The following is a 17190-nucleotide window of genomic DNA, read 5'->3' as shown; positions in this document are numbered from 1 at the left end:
ACACAATTCTAGTGATTTGTCTAATTGCAATATTATGTCATCGAAACTCTCGCGAGAGTGATTATCTTGATTAATATCCATTCTCTCAAATAAAAACTACAAAAAAAAACAGATCCCAGGGATGCCAAGTTATTTTATAAATGGAGAAATAACTAAACCTAAAACAAAACTAACCTAACTACTTTTCTACATCAGTAACTCTTCTATTCAGACACTAACAGGGTAATTGTTTGGCGCTCAATGTTTACATGCATGAATAGATCGGATACCAAAAACGATTGCAGATATAAACTTCTTATACATACTTATATATGAACTTCTGTCTATATTGTCACGTTTAAGGGTGCGTAGTGAGGGATGGTAGAGAAACAACTCAGGTCACAGGTAAGCCTTGTTTATTAAAAATAATGTAAACCAAACACTTAAGAGGGGTTATTCTTACCCCCAGAATAGAAGTTCGGGGAGAGTGAGTCTAGTTTTAGCCCTTCAGCTACACCGTAAAGGGGGGCACGCAAGGTGTTCTTGTACGATGTGACCAAAGGACCAAGTAGTCAACTGATAGGGTTAAGGGTTCTAACGGTCACTTCAAGTTGCGAGAGAACCCTTCTCTTTTCAGCCTGGGATCCTAAGAGGGTAGCGAGCCGATCACTTCAAGTTAGAGACTGTTGCTCGCCGACCGACCCGGAGACCAGTGATTTTAGATCCGCGCCAATATTCGTTGGCAGGGAATACGGCCTCAGATAGACGGATCAAGCAAGACTACTGCTTTTTACCATCCCATCGTTGTAGACCAAAGGATAGGTCTGGAAGAGGAAGTCGCTACAAGTCCAGTAGTTTTCCCTTTCGAGAAGTTCCCAGAGTTGCATCGGCATTCTCTGTCCTGGGAGAAGGATGCCCCCGCTGACGAAGGGGCTCTTCAGGCATCTCTGGTGGCCTTGGCAAACTATTAACGTGTCCAAACAGCCGGCTTTCGTCCGTCTGTTTTTACATCCTAAAGTTTTGGAGAGTTAGGGTCTGGTGAGTGGGGGTTGGTTTTCCCCCTTTTGCATAGCAAAGCAGGGGAAAGTGCCGGGAGTGCAGCCAGAGCCTAGTTAGCACCAGGTTAGCTGCGGAAAGGTTCTGCCCAGATGTTGAGAATGAATTCTCGCAATCCGGGGGGAAGGTCTTGGGGGAATTTGCGGTCCTCTTCTTGGCTGGTTGGTCCTGAATTGTCATCTATCTGAAAGAAAACTTATTATTAATAGTTACCCGTTATCCAGTAGTTGGTATCGGAGTCGTTTGTGGGATGCTTCTAGCTCCGGGTCGTAGTTCACTGCCTCTCGCAGAGTAACTGATTTTCGCTGCTTTCCGCTTTTTGGAATATCCAGTTTGATCCTTTCAGTTGTGGTGGTGAACTTCAAGTCTCGCTGGATGTCCACGTTTCTGACGTACCATGGGGCGTCCACCGCTGTCCTGAGCGCGATGTTTTCCACAGGTGATTTTAGATAGCCAGCGAAGCTGATGAAATACTCGTCGATTGACCCAGATTTCCATCAAACTTGCTTACATAGACGATTATTGTACTTCAGGTTTTCTGAAATTTGCTCACAACATTATCGGGGTATCAGTATCGTTTTTGAACAGCAGCAATCAGCTCAGTCTCTAGCTCTTCAGAGATGAAATCTGTTAAACAGCTTTGCAGCGTTCCCAACTAGTTTGCTTAAGCAGCAACAAATGCTTCCAATTGGTACCTTACTGGAACTGCCCAATGCAGATTACACTATCTTTAGCTTTAGTTCTCGAACATCAAACGACGGGGCGAAAACTATCGTATTTCCGGCCAGCCGTTTACGCAAGGTGTATTAACTGTTTGGAGCTTTCTACAAGCTATTCTTCCATCAGTCCGCAGCTTTAGCTTCGCAAGAAAATTAGATATATATATAAGTCTGACAATTCTAAAAAAATATTATCAAAAAATCTGACATCTCTACCTGAATATCCCTGGCATCCCTTAATAAATTTTAATTTGCGCAAAAAGAAAAAATAATCAATCTTAAAAAGAATAGATATTTTTAAGACGGTACAACTGATAAATCAGAAAATCGGATTGAGATCTGATGATCAACTTAGAAATTAAGTTAGGTATATCCGCTTTAGCAACCTGCCCCATATGTTACTTATTCTAAGTTTAGGCGTCTTTTGGTCAAAGTATTAAGCTGGAGTAACAGTGACCTGTGTTGTGTCCTTCAACCTGAATAAGTAACACTGTAAACATTTTAGTAAATATTCACTCCAAAATTTGCTTTAGTCTCTATCTTTGGCAAAAATTACAATTAAAAGGCACAAGAGACACCTAAAACATTTTTGTGATTCCAGCGTTCCCACATCTAAATGAAATGAGTGACTTTTTCTTCGACCCCTAGTAAATGATAGCATTTTTTGGATTCTGCTACTTAATCTCTGAACAATTTTAGTTCTAAAAAGTTTCTCTCTAAATTTTGTACCAAACATTGAAACTTTCTTACTTGGAAGGCTGTAGCAGTGTAGCAGTCATAATATAAATCTCAGAAAAGTAAAATAGGAATCAATACAAAACCCTTTTGTCTTAACATCATTATTTGCCTGCTATAATATACCAAAGATTATCGAATCAGTCGGTATAAGATAGAGAAGCCATATACTTGGTGAATGTAATTTTTGTAGTTCATTCTTCAAACAAAAGTGTAATTTTGTTTAACATGGGAACATTTTAACCACTTCAAATTTGCGTGTCTGTGTGTGGTGCTTAATGATTAATTCCAAGTTTCAGCGAACACTTTTCAGTCAGTGCATGTAAAGAGAAGACAAATTTTAGGTGCTGATGGTGACTTTAAAAGCAAAAACCAATCCACTAGGGCAGTAATCATATCTAATATGTTAATTAATGCAAAAAGATCACGTTTTTGTCTTAAAAACCATGCACAAAGCGTTACGAACCACATATTTCTAAAATTCATAATAATCTTTATCCAACCTAGATTGGTCTAAACTGTTATAGACAAGTTTAGTTCTAGAGTTAGCTGTCAGAAAATATTTTCCAGTGATTCTTCATGGCCAAACCCGTACCTAAATTAGTATTACTACACCGTATAGAGGGTAAAAGGACTGACTAAAAAGACGTCTACTTCTACTTTTAAGATCTACTCTTTTCATTCCTTCAGCTGACCACTCACAGTATGACTGTAACCGTTAACAGTGTTAGTAACCTTAAAACTAATGAAGGATATAGCAGTAATCTTTACCTCAATTACCTTTGTTTCTGTGTGATTATTTCCTTCATTGTACCAGCAGCCAATAAAATTCCGAGAACCTTTCTAGTTTCACCAATGGAAACCGTTTTATACTGATTAAATCCCTGGCTGCTAAAATTTAACAGTGATTAACACCACCTACCTTTTTCGAATACGTTTTTTGAAGAAAATTTGATATTAAACGAAACGGGATTTAGACACTTATAAAATTTAAGTTATCTTCTTCAATATTAACAATTAATAAATCACTGTAACGTAGTTTTCATTAAATAATTACATAAATTAAAATATTTTGACGTATGATTGTCAATTTGAAATGTAAACAAAACATACAAATTCTTGCTATTTTAATATATTTCTTAAACATAAAACAATGATTTTCAATCAAGATCGACATCCACCTTAATCTGAGTTTACAACTATGAAGGAGTAAATAAACACATTCCATTGTCATACCAAAATCCGGCATGCTGAAATGATAAATAGGCAGTTAGACTCGAAGAAACATCGAAATAACCGAGTTAAATGGTGTTCAAAGCGTACAAGAAGTGAATCCCACTACACATTACAAGCACGCTGATTACTTTAAAAAAATAAAAATAAATAGTACAAAATTGAATCTAGAACAAATAATTCAATTTATAAATGTGTGCAACGATGGAGTTACATGTGTCCTACATTTTGAAGACCCTTACTAAGGCGTTTTAAACTACACGTAAGTTTTTGGTGTTGCCTGTCCTTTGTTTGTTCCTTTCTTTGTTTCTGTACTAAACCTACATGATTTAGGTCTGTCTTTTAATTATATTATAATTAAGTGTTTTTATTTATGTATATGTGTTATAATAATCATATATCTGGAGTCAGTTCATGTGTTAAGCTAATTTTTTTTTTTTTTTTGTGAGCTAAATTGTGATATGTATTCTACACCCTCAGTGTAGCCACTATGTAAACAGGAATAATAAATTTTTAGAGTCCTGAGGATGACCACCAACAGTGGTCGAAACGTCGACTCGTGGTAGACAATAAACGTCTGCTTTTTTCTGGCCTAATCCAACCAATACCACTTAAGAAAAAAAAATATACATGGCTGAACGAAAATCTGTAGTGAGCCGGGGTGGTCTCCATAGTAACGCCGCTGTTTGTAATACAAACATTCAAAACAGTTTGTGAAAAATTCCGCGATTTAAAATGTCACGCTTTGGAAATTCTAATATTGTGGAAATTGATCAAGAAATTGAAAACTGTACTCCCAGGACTACAAAGAGGACACATATATCCATTTGGAATCAGTTTAGTGCCTTTTATGAAGAAAAAGGGTATGCTTTAAATGAAACAACTTCAGTTAAAAACCTTGCAAACATTTTGAAAGACTATGCGTTTAATATGAAAAAAGTTGATGGAACAGATTATAAAGAAGGAGTTATCAAAACAATGTGGAATATAACAGCCAAGCAGTTACAACAGCTTTATTTTGACAATTATAACATGGTATTTGATCCCTTTAAAGACGTAATGTTTCGACAAGCAAGAAAGAAATGCTCGAGATACAAAGCGAAAATTATTACAAAAAGATTCTACTAAAAAAAAGCAAAGTTCTAAAGCTTTCACCCCAATTGTTTGATGAAGATACCCCGGCTGGTTTACAAAAGAAGTTCTATCAAATTGCTGCAAAATAAAAACATCTGCCCTGTCAGACTTTTTAATAAACTAATCGCTAAGAGAACAAGCGCCATAACTACAAATAGATTATTTTTCTAAGTTGCAACCGATTTTGGACCAAGAATAGCAACAAACCATGGTACAAAAATAGTCCTTTAGGTAGAAATGAAATTTCAAAGTGGACAAAAAATGCAGCCAAAAAAGTTGGTTTAGTCATCACTCTAATCGAGCAACTGCAGTAAGCAATCTCTCTTTCCACGGTGTTGAAGAACAAGAATTAATAAAGATAACGGGTCACTCTAATGCAAGTTCTATAAAACCATGTTTGCAGCTAAATCCCGACCATCATTTAAATATTATTGAGAAAATGAGAAACATTCATTCTGAACAGATTCTTGCCAGCAGTAGTACTCTATCTCCCTCAGCCACAACAACTATAACTTCAAATTCAGCAGCTGCAACCACCTTAAGCAATGAAAATCTACCACCACGTGAAGTGAAGCAAGAAAGTAAAGACTCTACATACTCTGTAATTTATCAAAATTGCAATTTCTTTACTAATTGTTCAAACTTTAGGCCTGCTTAAATGTTAATGTAAAAAAATCAACATTTAATATTATTATTACGTTTGTGATGTTTAGTTTAATTAGTAGTTTTGTGTTGTTAAGTACTCGTAGTAGGTGTTCTTTTGTTAATAAAGCAAACGTTGAAAAATGTGTGTTTTCAGGAAATAATCTTGACATATACCCCTCGGCGTTCACGTTTTATCACGTAAAATGTGCATTAGTAGGTTTTTTGCAAAATTTTTCTTTTAGGCAAATGGTTTCGACTAAATAATTCTTTGGAAAAAATCCTTCGACCTGCGGTCTCAGGATTTTATCGTCGAATTATTTAGTCTCAATCATTTTCCAAGCAAAATTTTGCAAAAAATCACCTATGCACAGTTTACCCGATAAAACTTGAACGTCTCGGGATATAACCTATGAATAATTGACTAGGGCTTAGTCACTACAGTCAAAGTTTACATTTATCCGGTTTTTGTTGTTAAATTGATTAATATGGCCTCAATAGAGGCCTACAAAAATTGCCTTAGCGCACGGTCTTTCACGTGCACGTGGCGGGGTATTGGTTAAAGTTTTCAACTAGCAATAATCGCACCTCGGATAAACCTCATTGGTTACGATAATGCCACTGCGCAAAGCTAACACCCGCTTGGATAATTTTGCTACCTGCTTCTTCTTTCTATAGTCGAAAGGGCATTGTATGACTTATGGCGCTATCTGTTCTAAGCAAACGCATAAGATGGTGAAGGAATAGTGCAGGTATTCTCGTTTTACCTGGTGTCGACTACAGAGTGCACCACTTAAGATCTCTCGCCAACTTTGGCGGATAATGACAGTTTATAAAGCCACCTTGTCCAATGTAAATGTTAAGATCATACTTCACAGGATCATTTCTGTAGTATATCTTCGCATACTCTCTACTCACAAGTAGAGTTGTCGCAACCACGAGGATGAGGTACAGTCTCGTTTCTTGAGCGTGAGATATGTTCCTGAACCACCTTCACGGTGGGTCAGTGGACGCCGATGATCGTTCAACCATCGCTTTTTGCGGTTGGGGATGGAAACGAGGCAGTCTGAGTGGTTGCAATTTTTAAAAATGTAACAGAAATTTGTACACTGCACAGCAGAATGCGACAGTTTTCAATGAGTTGCACGGAACTCAAAAATTGCATATAACATTTTCTTCTGGAGGGTTATTCAAGTTTCCTGAGACAGTAAGATAGAAGCAGTGCAACACAAAGGGCTTGAAACTGACATTATTAAGGCACTTTTTTACGTAGAACACGATGACGTAATTAGAAAAAATCCATCGTCAATGGTTTCCGAGATATGGATGCTGACTTGGTAAATTCTTATTGCCGCCATTTTGAATTTTTGGAAAGCGCTTAAAAAATCTTTTTTATTATACTTAACAGAAAATACTACGTTTTCAACTGTTTATAAAATACAGTAAATATGACATTTTCGGAACAGCGCAGGGAAATTTTTTCCCGATCTTTCTTTCCGTGCGCTTAATAATAAACATAGATATCCATGATACTAGATATCCTATGGCAACCCGAAGAAAAAAAGGAAACTAGTAATGTGTCTATAGCAACGATTTATTTATTAATGACAATTTTTATTTTCTGTCAGTGAAAATTAAGTATTTATGTATTTATTCACCGCCCTCTGTACAAGAAAGCCTAGAATGTCGCTTTTAATGGCGGCGTTAGCGATTTTTTTTTTGTACACAAACCTATGGAGATGCAGTAGAAAATATGTTTTTTTTTTATTTTTTCGTGTAGTTGATTAGAAGTTGTGAGTGAAAAATCAAAGAACGCTTCATTCCTGATCCAGATATGTATAGATATGGCTTTTTATATCCAATAAAGTCCAGCCAAAGCAAGTTTGGTTAGAACCCTTTGTCTTGGAAAGTACAACAAACTAATGTAAAAACTGCTCAATCAAAGAAAATTGGGAAATCCTTGAATCTAGGTAAGCAAAACTGGTAAATGGGTTTTATATTATTACCAAGACCTTTCTTTTAAAATGTAAATCTGCCAATGAAACTTCTAAAAGCTGTCCTGTTTCTTCAGAGTAAACCTTTGTTGCTCTCAAAATGCAGGCGGCCTCAAAATTTAACTCACTTATGTATGTAAGAGGCAATAAGTTTACTGAATGAGAAAGCATATTGTACTTACCACTGAGTATTGTGTTGGAGTAAAATCATTCCAGTTCAAAGCTTTCAACCACTGTTGGGTTCGAGCAGGGTCTTTTGGAAAGGAAAGGACACTTTTGGGCCTTTCTCCAAATTGCTTTTACAATTTGGCAAACAACAAGTGTGACGGCATATTGTAGAGGCAATAGAATTTAAGTTAAAAAACCAACAACAAATTATATAGAACAATGAAGGAACAATAACAATAGTGATAACACAATAAAATGAACACAAACTACACTTTCACTAGAACAACAAACATATAAACAACAATATATAATAGCAAACAAAAATTACTTTGGCAAGTAATCCCAAGTCTTGACTTTAAACTTTAAAAATTAATTTAATCATCCAAAAACTCAATTTCCACAATACAAACAAATGCAAACTGTCAATCCCATATTTCGGCCATATTGGAATTTTTGGCATGCACCTTCTTGGCTTTCTTGTACAGAGGGCGGTGATTTATTACATTTTGCAAAAATGAATTCAGATTGTGAAGAAAATCGGGATATTCCCGAAAATATCTTACAACGAGCGGCAGAAGTGAGTGCAGATTTATTACCAGTGAAATCCAGGTTGAGATATGAACAAGAATATAACAGTTTTACCGAATGGCTGACTCAGAAACGAATCAAAATTGTGAGTGACGATATTCTTTTAGTATATTTTTCTGAAAAAGCCAACACTATGAAATCCTCCACTTTATGGAGTCGATTCTCTATGTTAAAGAGTTGTTTGGCAATAAAAGAAAATACTCACCATCAATATCCAAAAACGATTGCTTTTTTGAAACGACAAGCTGTAGGATATATACCAAAGAAATCCAAGATTCTTACAGCAGAACAAGTAACCAAATTTTTATGTGAAGCTTCAGATGGAGAATATCTACTAGCAAAAGTAATTTTAGTGTTTGGCATCTTCGGTGCATGCCGCAGAGATGATTTAATACGTTTCAGTTTAGATGATGTGGAAGATAATGGGCGTTTCCTTGTCGTGTTCTTACGAGATGGAAAAACTCACAGGTCAAGAAGTTTTACCATTACCAATGAAAATTGCAAATTCGATCCCTGTACAATTTACCGTAAATACGCAGATCTCCGCCCTAAACATATGGAGAGTAGAAGATTATTTGTCGTGTTCTTACGAGATGGAAAAACTCACAGGTCAAGAAGTTTTACCATTACCAATGAAAATTGCAAATTCGATCCCTGTACAATTTACCGTAAATACGCAGATCTCCGCCCTAAACATATGGAGAGTAGAAGATTATTTGTTGCATACCGAAACCAAAGATGTTACGCTCAACATGTTGGGTGCCATACTATCAGTGGTATTCCAAAACTTGTTGCAAAATACCTAAAACTAAAAAATCCCGAAGAATATACCGGACATGGGCTAAGGCGCTCTTCGGCAACCATGTTGGTGGAAAACGGCGGTGATTTGCTCACTTTGAAAAGACACGGAGGATGGCTTTCTTCCAATGTAGCAGAAGGATATATAGAAGAGTCCATACAAAGAAAAATTGAAGTATCACGGAAGTTGTTTAGCCCTTGTAACTTGGAAACTACAACATCTGTAACAGTCAATCAAGAGAACCAAAGCACACACGAACCCTCCGCTTCAACATCTTTAGCAGAGTCTTTAGTTCAACAAAAAGAAATGCAAAAGGGATTGAGCTTCAACAATAATACGAATTGTACAATAAATATTACTATTAATAATAACGGTTCTGACCAAAATTAATTTTCTTAGAATTACCTACTTGTATTTTTTTTGTTAATTTGAGTTGTATGTACTTATATTTTTACTGTTTTAAAAATAAAAATAAATATTCCCGATTTTCTTAATAATTTTTTTGCGATATTTTTTGTTTATGTTGATTTCAGGTACCTAAGTATAATAAAAAATATCGTTCATTACTCGTCCAGAAATGGATTTTCCGTTCTTGCATGACTTCCCGTGTTCGGCTGCGCCTCACACGAGAATTTGTCACGCGCGCACGGAAAAATCCTCATTTCTGTACTGGTAATGAAATATACTATTTCAATGATGTACTTGAAATTTAAATGTCACGGAAATCCATGTCAAAAATGACAATATTGACATAGAACAATGAAAATTCATTATTGTACTAGTAAAATAATGTAGTCTTTCTACGCAGGCAGATTACCACACCCTTTTTGAATAATGAACTATTATAAAATGGGAAGTAAAGTCCATAATCACCCAATTCTCAATAATGAAGGTGTAATACGAACACCGATGGTAACTCAAGTTCGGAGCACTCGTCAGTTTGGTTCGGAACACTATTGCCTTGCCTTTCACCTTTCACTGCCATCCAGAACATAATGAGCATTATTACCCCTAGGGCCCAACGTCTAATTGGCAACGAACAACAAATGAATTGCTAACTTACAGCTATCAAGGGAATATTATTAGGGAAGGTAGTACTTATTTGTATACCGGCGCCATCTATACGTACTATATACGACTTACAATTCAGAAATATACTTTATCTACTACTAGCACGGTAATGATACCTTACATAATATCTTCCCGACCTGAAATAAGTAGCCGCCTAAACTACTTAAAGTAATAAGTAGTAAATAGCCATAATTACAAACCTATTTGAAGTATTAAACGAATATACTTATACTTTCAGGTAATAAGTATTGAATTGAAACATTCGCAGTACAAGTAAAAAATAAACTATACTTAAAGTACTTTCATACAAAAGTTTAATTTTATCACAACTTAAGTAGTCTAAGTAGTACTTAGTTACTTATAAATTAAAAAGAAGTTCTTTAGTACTTTAAAAACATACTTTTTGTCTGTATGTCATTTTTTTTCAAGATCTGTGATGTTAGTTAATAAGTTAAATATTAGTCATATAAGGGGATTAACAAGCTTTTTATTTATTTTTTTTTTATTGACATTTTTTAAGTAATAAGTAGAAGTCATTTATTTAAAAAATACTAATTACTTTTGAACAAGTATTCCATTTTTAAAAGTATTTCAGTAAACTACCTGAAGCAGCGAAACTACTTATTACTTTATTACTTCAAGTAGATTTTGGTACCAAAAGTAATCCAGCTGTGATAGCTTCCTTTCGAGTTACGTAATGAGGGATTTTACCACAAAGGTGTATAATTATGTTAGTTTTATAGTCTATGGATTTTACAGTCACTAGTGCGATAATACTTGATTTTAACTCACTAGTGCGGTAAAACACTCTAAGAGTACAATAAAACATAATAATAATAATAAACAATCTTTATTTCATTACGAAATGGGCTATCGACCGAAATGGTCTTTCTGCCCTTGTTTGTGTACATTTGTTGGTTTAGGCTTACTTTAAGTTGGTATAATATAATAATCTAAAATAAAGTATTGCAAACATTTATCTTAACCTAAAATTACATTTTGTAACATTTATTATTGTCTTAGTTGTGTTATGTTTGTAAGTGTTCGAGTAGAGTCGTCGATGGAAAAAGAAAACGGGATTGTCTTGTCTGTCTTGTGAGGCAAAGAGGATTTAGTATGGTCCAGTTCTGTTGGTTGTTTTTCCATTTGGATTGAATTTGTAGTAGTCTTTCTGTTATTCTAGTTAAGTTTGTGCGCTGGTACAGTAGCTCATTTGGGGGATTGTGGAGTGAGTTTTGGGGATGTCTTATCCGTGTTATCAGTCTTAGGGCGATTTGTTCGGTTGTTTGTATATGTCGTTTAGTTCTTTCTGAGGCATTTGCCATAAGTACGTTGCCATAGTCAAGTAGTGGTCTACAAATTGCTTTGTATATTTTTGTAGCAGTCTTTATGCTAATTCCTTTGTTCTTGTAGGTCAGTGATTGAAAATGTTTTGTTCTTTTAGTCATTTCTGTTCTGATGTTTTGTACATGTTTTGTGAATTTAAGTTTATGGTCTATTGTAATGCCTAGGTATTTTGCGTAAGGTTTTGGTTCAGTTATGTGGCCGCCTGCTGTTATTGTAGGAGAGTTTATGTTGATTCTGACAATAAAACATTTTCCCAACATTGGCTAAGTTGAGTTTAAGTACAGCTTAGATAAGTTTAGTTTAGTCTGTGTTATTTTGCATCTGAATCTGTCACATTCAAACCTCAACTTAGCTTAAGTTGTACTTAAAATCGACTTGGAAGTGTCGGGGAACCAGAGGCATTAATTAGGTTTAGACGACCCTATTAGTATGTTAGGCGTTGGGTACTCCGGGTACTATATTTATGTCAGTTGCCCCAACATTGACTAAATTCAGTTTAGACTGTGTTATTTTGCCACTAATTGTACTTAAAATCGACTTAGAATTCTGAGAAATATGGGGAAAGCAGGCTTTAAACAAATGAAATTAGGAGAATAATCTCTAAATGTAAATTTGTATAGTGCTGCAAAGTGCAGAGCAGAGACAGAATAGGCAAACAAAACGACGTATCTTCTTTTATGATTCAATTAAAGTATTCTTTCATTTTGAAGGGAGAAAGTCTCTTAGGAGATAGAAACAACCCTTTAACCGTAAAAGTGGTTAGGTTAGGAATCTCTGGTCACCTACCAACGGTTAGTTGGTAGGCAACACAAAGGGTGCGGTTAAGCACGATTTAGAAATCGTCTATTCAAAAATGTTTATCTGAAGATTTCCTGAACAATAAGAGAGCTATAAGATGTGCTGCCACCTTGAAGAGATATATTCAGTTAAGCTCTGTTGAATTCTTGATAAAAGGTGACGAAACAGTATACAGGATGACCAAAGGAGGCTTTGCATGGGGATCTCCGGAGCTGCAAGAGATACGAAGTCGGTTAAATTAGAGTTGAGCAGTCAGGGTGTTTCAAAACACACAGCAGTTTAAAAAATCAGGTATTTTCAGTTTTGAGATACATAGAAAAGTGATTTTTTTATGTTTTATTTCAAATCATACCAAAAAAATAGTTGATGAGGAAAAAATAGTACCAGAAAAAAGAAACAAAAAAGTTTATAGCAAATGTTCAAAAAGGTAACATTATTTTCTAGACATAATTACGCTCTTCTATCCATTGAATCTACAATCTTTTGTATTCCATATTTTTTTCAAAGGTTTTCTTTATCTTAAAAGTTATTAAAACTTAAAACTTATGGGATTAAGCAATCCTTTACTGTTTACAGTCCTTGATTTAACCCAGCCACTCTCCCTCTCACTCTCTCAACCACTTTATGCAGACTACTATACTGCAACATCCCCCAGGTTGTCCGTCAGGATCTCGTACACCCCCTTACCTATCTCTCCCGCTAATTTTACTCCCTCTTCTATCGCCCTCAGTTCCGCCGCGAGGCTTTTCCTTTCGATGTCGTCCCATTTTATCCACCTCTCCCCGGTCGCACTCACCACCGCTATAGCCGTGAAATTCTCCGCCACACTAGCATCCACCCATCCCCATCGGCCTCTTCTTCGCCTTTGCCCCGTTCTCTTTCTTCTTCCCTGTCTCTCGAGGCCCTCAGGTGCCACGGCGGAGTACCGCATAGCACCCTGAGGGTATCCGTGGCCACGGTTCGGTAGCACCTTGCCCCGGCCAGCAGAAATTTTCTTTCCGCAGCGGCGAGGTGCCTCTTTACTCTACTGTCACTCCCTCTCCTGACAGTTGGTAAATTTATGGTTTTGCCAAATTACTTCATCGAAACGTCGCATGTGCTCTGCTCGCTCTATAGAGCGTGAAAACGAATGCGCCCTCTGTAGTCCGATTTAATAGTAATATTTTATAATTTTAGACTTAAGGAAAAAAAATGTTAAATTACGCTTATTAATTTTTTAGGTTTTGAAGACTAAACACTTTTTATTAAGTGCAATTTTATATTTAAAGTTTACTATGTAGGTTGGTTAATTTAGGTAAAATTTAGAACAACATCACACAGTTATTTTACATTTTGACTTATAAAAACATTATTCGTATACAATCATGGTACTTATTGAGTGCACCTTTTACTGTATTTATATTATATATTTTCTGTGTTGTTTCTTTTTTTACCGTTTTCCGAGAATACTCATACTCAGCACGGTTGTGTATTTATTTATTAATTTCGATTTTCCTACCTTCTAATTATCATCAAAAGTACCTTAATTAGTTATTAAAGAAGCTATTTTTAAAAGCCTGTAGTTGAACAAGGTACAAAATGGTTGCTATGTTATTTTGAGATTTCACTTACTAACTTTTGGTTGTTCCCTATTAAAATACTTACACTGACAAGAAACAAACAATTTTTTGGCTACTCTGGAAAGTATTAGTAGGTTGTTTAAAAACAGATCATGTTTTTTTATATTTATACACCTTTGTCACAATATTGCAAAATAATATCAATCACTGCATGGCATATGCAGTCTATTACTGCTTTTTACTACTTTTAATTGGTAGGTGCTTCTACGATCCACTAAAATGTCTTTAAAGTATAGCCGTTACATGTTAAAGGTTATATTATTAGTTAGTAAAATTAGATTATTTTAAAAATTGAAACTCCTGTTAATTTAGTTCCTAAGAAACATGATTTAGCAATGTTTCAACAATTGTAGGTTGATAATATTTTAGTTAGGCAAATAACTAATGCTTTGTCAGAATGAAATAGTTTAAATTTTAATGTCGTTTTTGGGTAATTAAAATCATATTTTCAATGAATTATTGCTGTTTGATTTTGTTGTACCTGAATTTTTGTATGTCTTTTTGAAAGTCTACATGTTTACATATATGGAAGTGGGTTATTTTACCTTTACACGAGGTTTAGAAAATATAAGTCGCGGTTACACAGGAAAAAACAGAAATTTAAATAACGGATTTGGTAAAAGGTGTAAACCGGTAAAATAAATAAACATAGATGGAGTACTTTTAAAACCATCACTCTCGGGACTGGGTTGTTCCAAGGATTTCCTTTCTTGAACCGTTGGACGACACAATTCTAGTGATTTGTCTAATTGCAATATTATGTCATCGAAACTCTCGCGAGAGTGATTATCTTGATTAATATCCATTCTCTCAAATAAAAACTACAAAAAAAAACAGATCCCAGGGATGCCAAGTTATTTTATAAATGGAGAAATAACTAAACCTAAAACAAAACTAACCTAACTACTTTTCTACATCAGTAACTCTTCTATTCAGACACTAACAGGGTAATTGTTTGGCGCTCAATGTTTACATGCATGAATAGATCGGATACCAAAAACGATTGCAGATATATGAACTTCTGTCTATATTGTCACGTTTAAGGGTGCGTAGTGAGGGATGGTAGAGAAACAACTCAGGTCACAGGTAAGCCTTGTTTATTAAAAATAATGTAAACCAAACACTTAAGAAGGGTTATTCTTACCCCCAGAATAGAAGTTCGGGGAGAGTGAGTCTAGTTTTAGCCCTTCAGCTACACCGTAAAGGGGGGCAAAGTGTTCTTGTACGATGTGACCAAAGGACCAAGTAGTCAACTGATAAGGTTAAGGGTTCTAACGGTCACTTCAAGTTGCGAGAGAACCCTTCTCTTTTCAGCCTAGGATCCTAAGAGGGTAGGGAGGACTTCAAGTTAGAGACTGTTGCTCGCCGACCGACCCGGAGACCAGTGATTTTAGATCCGCGCCAATATTCGTTGGCAGGGAATACGGCCTCAGATAGACGGATCAAGCAAGACTACTGCTTTTTACTATCCCATCGTTGTAGACCAAAGGATAGGTCTGGAAGAGGAAGTCGCTACAAGTCCAGTAGTTTTCCCTTTCTAGAAGTTCCCAGAGTTGCATCGGCATTCTCTGTCCTGGGAGAAGGATGCCCCCGCTGACGGAGGAGCTCTTCTGGCGCTCTTCTTGTCCTCCATTTCTTCTTTCTTCGTCAGCTCGCCAATCTCTGGTGGTCCTGGCAAACTATTAGGATGTCCAAACAGCCGGCTTTCGTCCGTCTGTTTTTACATCCTAAACTTTTGGGGAGTTAGGGTCTGGTGAGTGGGGGATGGTTTTCCCCCTTTTGCATAGCAAGTGCCGGTAGTGCAGCCAGAGCCTAGTTAGCACCAGGTTAGCTGCGGAAAGATTCTACCCAGATGTTGAGAATGAATTCTCGCAATCCGGGTGGAAGGTCTTGGGGGAATTTGCGGTCCTCTTCTTGGCTGGTTGGTCCTGAATTGTCATCTATCTGAAAGAAAACTTATTATTAATAGTTACCCGTTATCCAGTAGCTGGTATCGGAGTCGTTTGTGGGGTGCTTCTAACTCCGGGTCGTAGTTCACTGCCTCTTGCAGTAACTGATTCCGCTTTTTGGAATATCTTCACTGCGCTCTGTTTGATCCTTTCAGTTGCGGTGGTGAACTTCAAGTCTCGCTGGATGTCCACGTTTCTTACGTACCATGGGGCATCCACCGCTGTCCTGAGCGCGATGTTTTCCACAGGTGATTTTAGATAGCCAGCGAAGCTGATGAAATACTCGTCGATTGACCCAGATTTCCATCAGACTTGCTTACATAGACGATTATTCGGTGTAAAGTACAACCGGTATGATAAATGCGAATGTTGGAATCTGTGACAATATTAGCCTAATTACTTACTGTCTCTGACACGTTTACGGAATTTGTTCAAGAAACAAAACATCTAAAGATCACGTGGTGTGTTACACTATGACTCCTACTTCAGGTTTTCTGAAATTCGCTCACAACATTATCGGGGTATCAGTATCGTTTTTGAACAGCAGCAATCTCTTCAGAGATGAAATCTGTTAGACGGCTTTGCAGCGTTCCCAACTAGTTTGCTTAAGCAGCAACAAATGCTTCCAATTGGTACCTTACTGGAACTGCCCAATGCAGATTACACTATCTTTAGCTTTAGTTCTCGAACATCAAACGACGGGGCGAAAACTATCGTATTTCCGGCCAGCCCTTTACGCAAGGTGTATTAACTGTTTGGAGCTTTCTACAAGCTATTCTTCCATCAGTCCGCAGCTTTAGCTTTGCAAGAAAATTAGATATAGGTATATATGTCTGACAATTCTAAAAATTCTTATCAAAAAATCTGACATCTCTGCCTGAATATCCCTGGCATCCCTTAATAAATTTTAATTTGCGCAAAAAGAAAAAATAAATAAATCAATCTTAAAAAGAATAGATATTTTTAAGACAGTACAACTGATAAATCAGAAAATCGGATTGAGATCTGATGATCAACTTAGAAATTAAGTTAGGTATATCCGCTTTAGCAACCTGCCCCATATGTTACTTATTCTAAGTTTAGGCGTCTTTTGATCAGCAAGCTGGAGTAACAGTGTCTATCTCCTTCAACCTGAATAAGTAACACTGTAAACGTTTTAGTATAAATTCACTCCAAAATTTGCTTTAGTCTCTATCTTTGGCAAAAATTACAATTAAAAGGCACAAGAGACACCTAAAACATTTTTGTGATTCCAGCGTTACTACATCTAAATGAAATGAGTGACTTTCTTCGACCCCTAGTAAATGATAGCATTTTTTGATTCTGCTGCTTAATCTCTGAACAATTTTAGTTCTAAAA

The 17190-nt window shown here is 36.2% G+C and overlaps 1 long non-coding RNA gene and 2 other non-coding genes across 3 annotated transcripts; 2 read left to right on the top strand and 1 right to left on the bottom strand.

Annotated features, from left to right (window-relative positions):
* The first annotated feature begins 3598 nt into the window (after positions 1–3598).
* Positions 3599–5642, top strand: LOC145725212 (uncharacterized). The gene is made up of 2 exons (XR_014177198.1): positions 3599–3984; positions 4240–5642. It is a non-coding gene; the product is annotated as an uncharacterized LOC145725212 (long non-coding RNA).
* Positions 5643–5990: 348 nt separating this feature from the next.
* On the bottom strand, positions 5991–6131 carry LOC145725729 (U4 spliceosomal RNA). The gene has a single exon (XR_014177380.1). It is a non-coding gene; the product is annotated as a U4 spliceosomal RNA (small nuclear RNA).
* A 228-nt stretch (positions 6132–6359) lies between these two features.
* LOC145725736 (small nucleolar RNA U3) lies at positions 6360–6573 on the top strand. Its single transcript, XR_014177387.1, has one exon. It is a non-coding gene; the product is annotated as a small nucleolar RNA U3 (small nucleolar RNA).
* Positions 6574–17190: the final 10617 nt, after the last annotated feature.

The sequence above is a fragment of the Ips typographus genome, linkage group LG2, assembly GCF_016097725.1.
Source record: "Ips typographus isolate SLU linkage group LG2, UJ_Ityp_2.0, whole genome shotgun sequence".
NCBI lineage: Eukaryota > Metazoa > Arthropoda > Insecta > Coleoptera > Curculionidae > Ips > Ips typographus.
This window is presented reverse-complemented; position numbering and strand designations above follow the sequence as displayed.